This window comes from Gavialis gangeticus, unplaced genomic scaffold (genome assembly GCF_001723915.1).
Source record: "Gavialis gangeticus isolate Ggan-Ray unplaced genomic scaffold, GavGan_comp1, whole genome shotgun sequence".
NCBI classification, from domain to species: Eukaryota; Metazoa; Chordata; order Crocodylia; family Gavialidae; genus Gavialis; species Gavialis gangeticus.
In genome coordinates this window covers 62,758,955-62,767,356 of record NW_017729033.1, presented here as the reverse complement: position 1 = coordinate 62,767,356, position 8,402 = coordinate 62,758,955, and positions in this window count along the sequence as shown.

The window sequence follows — 8,402 nt, the reverse complement described above, 5'->3', positions numbered from 1 at the left end:
GGCCAGGTGGGCCCTGCTGTTGCAGGATGTTGCCAGGGCTTCCCATGGGTCCTACTGCCCCTGGCTCCTGTCATCTTTGACAGGAACCAGGGGCAGATAAATATTAGTTTTCTAAATTTTAGGGTCCCCGTGGGCCGGATAGAATGGCCTGGTGGGCTGGATTTGGCCCGCAGGCCATAGTTTGCCCACCCCTGTTCTAGCCCCTATGGTGCCATCAGGGTAGGGTTGCAGTAGAGTACTAACAGGATAGGGCTACCATGGCTCTGTCTAGAGGTCCCATGGAACAACTAGGGTAAGGCTGTTTAAAGTTTGATAGCTCTGTTTGAATTTTACAAAGACAGTCTGTTGTTTGCTCAGAAAGGAAATTCTCACCCATTCTGAGCATTATCTTCAGAAAGAGTGTTCATAAAAACAAACAGAATTCAGTCTACTACACAGATATATTCCCTAGTTTGTAAAAATGTCACAACCCTCATTGGGAGGAGGTTAGTCTTATTATTTCCATTTTACCCACAAAACCTTTTTTCTCTCTGGGAAGCATTATTTGGCTTCGGTTTTTTTGCTTTTTTGCCATCTTTTTTCTGAGGTGTTGGCTTTGGTCATGGCTAGAAGTGGGAGATTTGGTTGATAGGTCAGTGTTCTTGATGATACTGAAAAAATACTCTGGTGCCAGACTGGTGAATTTTGATTATTTGCTTATTCCTATATGGCCAGGAGTGCCATCCCCACTCAGCAGGAATGGCGCATTAGCCTAATTTGCTGCACAGTAAGTCCCGTTCATGTGTAGACAGTGATGACTTACTGGACACTAGATTAGTTTAATAAGTAGTAAAGTTTCTCCTGTAGATGTGGCCAAAGAGATATAAAACCACAGGCTTCAATGCTTAAACCAATCTCTTCAACGAACCACTATTTGTCTACTACAACTGGTACCTTCTCCTAAAATATATGTGGTCATTGTCAGACACAAGTTACTGAACTAGATGTGCCAAATGTCTCATCTAATAAAACAGTTCTTAAGTTTCTGTGTTCTAACCACTGATGAACATTTTCTCCAAAAACCCTGCATCTACGGTAAGATTTGACACTGCCTCATAATTTTGGAGAGGCCGACTGTATATTGTGACTGTTTGCAGACATTTTAAAAAACAAAACAAAATGACATTTTAATTTAAACTTGGTGCTTTCCCGTGCCAAACCCCACGCACACTCAGAAGAGGCAGTGCCTTAGTTGGACATGTCTCTGCAGCATCTGTATAGATCAGGTAATTTAGTTGGGATTTTTTGACAATGTTATCTAATAGCTGATTGAATCAGCTTTAGCTAAAAGTGCCAAAAAGCCCTGCTGAAGTGCCTGATCTCTACAGATGTTGCAGAGTAGGGTCAAAATAATACATTGCTGCTTCCAGTAAAGCACGTTGGTTTGTTTTTTGTGGGCTGGTAGGGGAGGGTCAACATCTGCAAACAGACTGTATTATTTGAGTACAGTGCTACAATTCCCTTATACCCAGCTATACCAAAAATGGGTAAGATTAATTTTTCTTCTGTTTTCTAGATCACCCAGTAGTGTCTTTCGATAGACCATCTGAACATAAAAGCAATGGTGGAATGATTTACTGTGAATTGTCTCCTTTCAGAAATAATAAAATAAAGTCTCCCCTTGACATTTTGGGATTTATATACAAATTCATTGCTCTTTAATACCAAGTATGTCTTGCAAAATGCTTACACTGGTAACTGTTCATGAAAAACTGTGCAAACAAATTAAAAAGCAATTAATCCAAAGTATGTGTCCAATTTATATGTGATTAGAAAATAATTTTAAAATATTTTGAATTATTTTAGAAAAATAGTAGAAGTAAAAGTTACAACTGTAATTTTCCAAAAAAATCATTATTAATTGTGACAAAATGGAGTTTTCTGAATGTTGAAAAAAGAATAATTATACAATAGGTCATTTAATTACATTATGTAATTTGTATGGCTGGCAATTCTTAATGATTTCTAGAAGGCAAAATCTGGATATGTTATCAGATAAATTATCATTAGAGAAGAGACTGCTATTTGGTATAATAGAATCTCATAACCTAGAAATGGGGGGAAAAAAATTAGATTATGTAGTTCATCCCTTTGCCAGTGCTAAGGACATTCAACTTTCACTCCCTAGACATGCCTAGGTTAGAACTGCCTGTACAGTTAAAGTGATACAAACCTCTTTATGTGGACAGACACAGCAGCATAAAAGTACTTTATATGGATATACCTGCTAAAAAAAAATCCTGCTCCTCATAGTTATATACATAACATTTTGTATTAATGAGATATAGGCCATATCTCAGGTCTTTTACAAGCTTTGTACATGAACTTAGGTGAATCCATCCATCTGCATCTGTTTTCAGAGCTCTGGACTAACCTTTTTTTTTTTTTTAAATGCCTAGATGAAATGAAAGGAAAATAAATTTTGACTTTGTTTTCCCAATTAACCAGGCAAATATAGGCAGCGGTGGATCCAGGACTTGCCAAGGGGTGGGTGCAGAAGCCTCCCCCCACCACTCATCAGTGTGGACAGGACCACATGACCCTCCAAGGACTATTACTTAAAGTCCTAAAAGCATATGTGGATTCCACTCTTCCCCTCCATGCTCGGAGGCACATCCTTTCCCCTCCCCTGATGATTCTTCTTGCTGCTGCTGCTTTCCCTACTATCCCAGGGACAGGGAGAGCTTCTGATCCTGGCTGCTCCAGCTGGGCTACCTGGGGTCTGGGATCATAGCAACAATAGCACAGCAGCAGTGGGAACAGGAGTGGAGAGGAGGAACCCTGGAACAGTGGGGAAACCAGCGGGCAGGTGAGAAGGCAAGGAGGGGGAAAGGAGGGGACATATCTGATTACAAAGAGGAAGCGGGGGGAGGATTCTCACATGTATTAGGGATTTAAAAAAAAGTCCCCGGAGGCTCCCACAGTGTGTTCCAATCCAAAGGGGGAGGTACAGTCACATCACTGAACCCCCTCTGGATCCCCTGAATACGGAAAAACAAAGTCCATGTCTATGATTTTCTTAATATAGTATTTTGTGTCTAGAACTATGGATTCATAGTATTGTAGAAATAATATAGGTTAGATTTAGATTTATGGTTGAAAGGTATCTTTAGAAATACTATTGGGGTGAAAGAGATTGGAGAACTTCATCAATTAAAATTTTAATCCTGCAGGATCCTGCTTTTCTTGCCCATTCTAAATTGCCAAAGAAGAGTTGTCAAAGAGTTCTGACTACAAGTCCTTCTGGATTAGATGACATAACTGCAGAGTAAACACATACATATTCTTATAGCAGTACAATGCAATAGCTCAGGGATGGTCAACCTCTGGCCACTGGCCAAATGCTGCCCTTGGAGCTATAGGTATCCAGACTGCAGGACTCCCACAGGGGCACAGCTACACAAGATGCTGATTGCACAGAACCCAAATATTACTGCACTGTAGCATGTCACAGCACTAACAGTGCTAATACACTACTGCACAGTAGTATTAAGCTACTGTGCAGTAGCATTGCTTAAAAGACATTCACCAGTGCTACTGCACAGTAATTCTGGTTACTACTCATTTATTTAGTACTTGCTTTAGTACTAAATAAATACTCAGTAACCACTGCACAGTAGCGTTTTGTGTAGACACACCCATGGATTGGGAAATTTGGCAGTGGGAGAGGGTGGCAATAAATCTGCGCGCCCTTGTCCCCTGCTAGAGTCCCAAAACCCAAGCCCTGTGCAGCAGGTTGGGGTGCACTATGCCGCTCCCCTACTCCCATGGCGGGCTGGGGCCAGGCCATGCCCCTTCCCCCCACAGGGCCGGGCTGGAGCTGGGCCATGCACCCCTTTGTCCCATGGAGCCAGGCCATACCCTCTCTCCCCCACACGGGGGTGAGCCACACCCCCTTCCCCATGGGGTAGACTGGAGCCAGGCTGCCCTTGGCCCCTCTATGTGTTGGATGGGGCCCTGCTGTGACTGCCCCATGCCAGATTAGGCTCTCCAGCCAGATCCAGCCTGCAGACAGCCAGGGCACTGCCCATCTGGCCTGCCAGCCAACAATGTTGAGCTCCACTACAATAGTTTAATGACTGCAGGCTACAGAGGACTAGAAGTGTTGTAGGTCAAATGCACAAGTTTTGGAGTCTAAAATTGATCTGAATTACATTAGACTTTGGACACATTATTTAAAACAGTGGTTCTCAACCTTGTTTGTACCAGGACCCATTTGTAAACATCAATGGCCAGTTTCCACCCAATGCCCCTCACTCTTGACCCACTGTCCCACACCCCCAGACCCCCCAATGTGTGGGTCAGGAAATGCGTGGGGCATGGGGGGCCCCAGCAACACCTTCCAGACTGGAACTCTGCCAGCTTGCCAGAAAAAAGCCATGGTTCCCATGTTTTTCTCCTTTAAAGGATAATCCATTTTTAAAGTTTGTTTGTGACCCTTTTATATATCCTTGTGACCCACCTTTGGGTTGTGACCCATGGGTTGACAAACGCATGGGTTTAGAATATGTATAACATAGTCCCATATAACTATTTGCCAAAATCTGCTGATTTTTTTGGGTCTGAAACTGCAGGATGCCATTCCAAAGCAATTTGTGGACTTGTGCAGGTCTAGACTCCTTTAGCATACAGATAGCGGTAGTTTGATAGCCAATGCAAAAGTAAAGGAGGTAATAAACATTCACATGTTATCTGGCAATGGTGGTACTGGCACCAGTCTGCCAGGGATGAAACAGTGACAAACCTCTAGAGACCAGACCTTGAAAACTTTGCAGCATTTACAAGTGGGCTCTGTGTAATTATGGACAAGAAAAAAGGAATATGTCAAACAGTTATCATGGCTCTAAAGGTCAGCTTCTATTCCACTTACTGGGCCCCTACCTGATTGGAAGCTGAAGTGCAGTTCCCTCACAGTCCCTGGCCCTGACCCACTCCCTGCCTGGCCTGCCTGCACTCCCCTAGCCCCAGGACTCCTCCTCTCCCCCACCCCCCACAGCACACAGAGAGGCAAGACACAGTTCAGAAGTTTATTAAGCAGCTTGTGTCCCTGCAGCTAGGTGGGAATAGGCCTCTCACATGCTGAGGAAGGCACTGATGCAGCAGTGATGTTCTCAGCAGCAGGGGGAAGAAAAGTGTAGCAATGCAACAGGTATCCCCCCAGGTGGCAGCAAAGGTTGCAGGGCAGCCTGGGCTTGCCCCCTGCACTGTCATAGCTCAGGTTCCTGAACCAGGAATGCAGGTGTGCATGGGACACCAGCAGGATTAGCAGCAGCAGGGTGTAGTGGCTTTGGTAGCCCTCTGCCCACATAAACAGCTCATCCCGCACTGCCCAGGGCACGTGCAGCAAGTGCTTGCTTGGGGCACAGCAGCAGCATGAGAAGGCCAGCCCCAGAGCACCTCCCTAGAGAGGCCCTCTGTGGGGAGGGCAGGGGTGTAGCAGCCCCTCACCCCAGTTGTCCAGGATCCCCACACACCCTGAGCCTGGGTGCCATGGGCTGGGCAGCAGAGCAGCAGAGTGGCTGGACTGCAGGGAGAGTGCAGGGAGGCAGGGTCTAGATCTGCAGCAGCAGGTGCTGCCAGCAGCCTGGTCTGGCCCTCCCTGGGAAGGGGGCAGGGGAGGCAGGCTGCCTGGAGCCAGCACCCAGTGGCCTGCCAGCCCCAGGAGAGTAAGTGGGGCTGGGCCACTTGGTCAGTGGACACCTGGGCCCAGCCCTGCCTGGACAGCTTACCATGGTCCCTGGGCACCCGCATACAGCTAACCTCTGATCTAAGGCTAGGCAGCACAGGGCCCCTGGTGCACAGCATCTTATCTCTGCAATGTTGCAAACGTGCACTACAGCCTTCTGTCTCTTGCCTATGCAGGGCCAACATCTGGATGCAGAGGAGAGGCTGCAGGGGCCTGTGGGAGTGCCACAGCAGGGTTTCTGCCATCTGCTGCTGGAGCCACCCAGATATGCTGGCTGCACCAGAGACTGGATCTGCCTGCTTCACTGGCTGGTGGCAGCACTTGAGAACTGGGTGGCATGGGAGCAGGTGCAGCAACAGGTGCAGGAGGCATGGGAGCTGGCCTGGTGGGATAAGAATATTCCCTGGGAGACCACCCAGGAGGAGGCATGGGACCAGGCACAGAAGATGCACTGAGCCCAGCTCGAGGCCCTGGAGCAGCCACATGTGGAGCTGCTGTAGCAGCATCTGGCCAGCCAGGGCTCCTGAGTCCTGCCCACCACCCTACAGCAGGCCCCCACCTGGGTCTAGGAGGAGGATCTCACCACCTCCTGCCTGCAGAAGCCCCTGGCATTTGCTGTGGTCCCTGGACCTACAGGGGAACTGTCTGTGGCCAGGGTGCTGGCTGCCTGCTGCCAGATTCTGCATCCTGAGAACCCCCACCCCACAGCCCCCCACTATGGGACTCAGACAAAGACTGAGAATGCTGTATTTAGTTTTGAGTTTGGAAGAAGGGGTTTTTTATTGTTGCTGGGTGCAGAGGGTGGTGGAGGGCTCTGTGTGTTGGGGAGAGAGTGGGGAAGGGGCTCTGTTGGTTCAGAAAAGAGGTGGCGGGATGGACGTGGGGTATGTGAGGGGAATAAAGATTTTCATTACAAACATGTGTGTCCTGGAGTGGTGCTGCGGTGTGGGCAGGGGGTAGGGTGTCACCAGTGCTGGCTGGTACAGTGGGCCCAGAGGCAGTGGGGCTGGTGGGACAGGAGGGTGACAGTAGTCCCAGTGGTAGTGCCCTGGAGCCCATGGTCACTGCGGCTGGCAGAAGCAGATGCACAGTGGCAGGGCCCCTGAAAGACCATGTACTAGTTGTCCAGCAGACGGCCAGAGCAGGTGGGGGAGTCAGGCGGTGCTAAGTGACCAAGAGCCAGGTGTGCGGAATGGCAGTGGAAGTGCAGCTGTGGCAGGAGCAGGACAGGCACATGCTGCCTGTGTCTCTGCCATGCTGCTGCTCTGATACAGGAAGCACCAGCCCAGAGGTCACAGTGCAGAGGGTGTGCTTTCAAGATGGCTGCCAAGTACTGGCAGCTGGCTCTGGCTTCAACCTAGCTGCCAACTGCTGGCAGCCATGTGCCCAGAGGCTGTAGCTCCCCCTGGTGGCCACAGGGGCACATGGCAGGGCTGCACTAACCTGGAACTAAAGTTAGTCCTAAATCCCACCACGTGTAGACACCTGCCAAAAAACCCCCACTTAATGCACATTAAATTTAAGCCCAATTAAATTCACATGTAGATATGCCCACTGCCTTGTCCTGCAATACGGTATGCATGTCCTACAAGGTACTGGGCATTGTAAACTCTCAGCACTAGGCCAGGCAGGGCTGATAGTTTCAGGAATTGGGGCCATTGGGGAATTTTTTTCTAGAAAAATCACAACTACCAGAGTGAAAGATGAACTAGGCACCAGTGACACACAGTGATAGACTGTGTGTGTCGGGGGGAGGAATCTATATTTTTGTATTTATTTGATTTCTCTGCTACCATTCCTAAAAATGGCTCAGAGGAGCTCACAATAAAAACAAGACAAGTAACAAAAGCAGATACATATTAAAATAAAATAGAAAATGATAAAATAATTCCCCACAAAATAACTCCAAATTTAACAGCACGTGAAAAAGCCTGCCCAAGGAAGAAAGACTTACAATGTTTCTGAGAAATGTCTACTTTTCATTAATAGCTACTTTTCATAGTTCCCCCACACCTTAAGATATATACCAGCACACAGGTAAATAAATCACAACTATGAAATACTGAAAAATCGGTATGTGTGTTTCCAGGCCTTACTTGGTCAACCACAGCTCACGCAGCCCAGACTTTGGAATTGTGAATGGTTGTGTTTTTATTCCCAGTTTTCTCAGAGGTTTGTAGGCATGTTGATCTCTGAGGAATTGGCTGTGTTGGTTTTTGCTGCTTCTTTTTTTCTTTTTTCCCCCTTTTTTATTGTGTTTCTTTTTCTTGTCCTTTGCCTTGATGTATGGGAGTGTCAGGCTGTCCTAGCTGTCTGGAAGCAGTCTTTTGTTATGGCTGCTGCATACCACTCTTCTGAAATGTTGCAATATAAATTCCATATATATGTGTTTACATCGAATGAAGGAAAGGAAAGAAGGATCAGATTTATTCACTTAAAAACCAGCTCCAGAAACAAAATTATATGTAACCTGAACAGGAAGGGTGACAAGACTTGCCCCTTCCAACCCTCAATGACTGCTGGTAGGCAGATCAATGGGATCCTTTGACTCTTTGAGGAGCTGTCAGCCAAGGAATAGTATTCTTTGGCTGTGTCGCCCTATTCAGCAATCACCAAGGGAGGAACTATCCTCCTAATGGAGCACCAGAGTCACTTAGTCCCTGTCCATGCTCAAGAC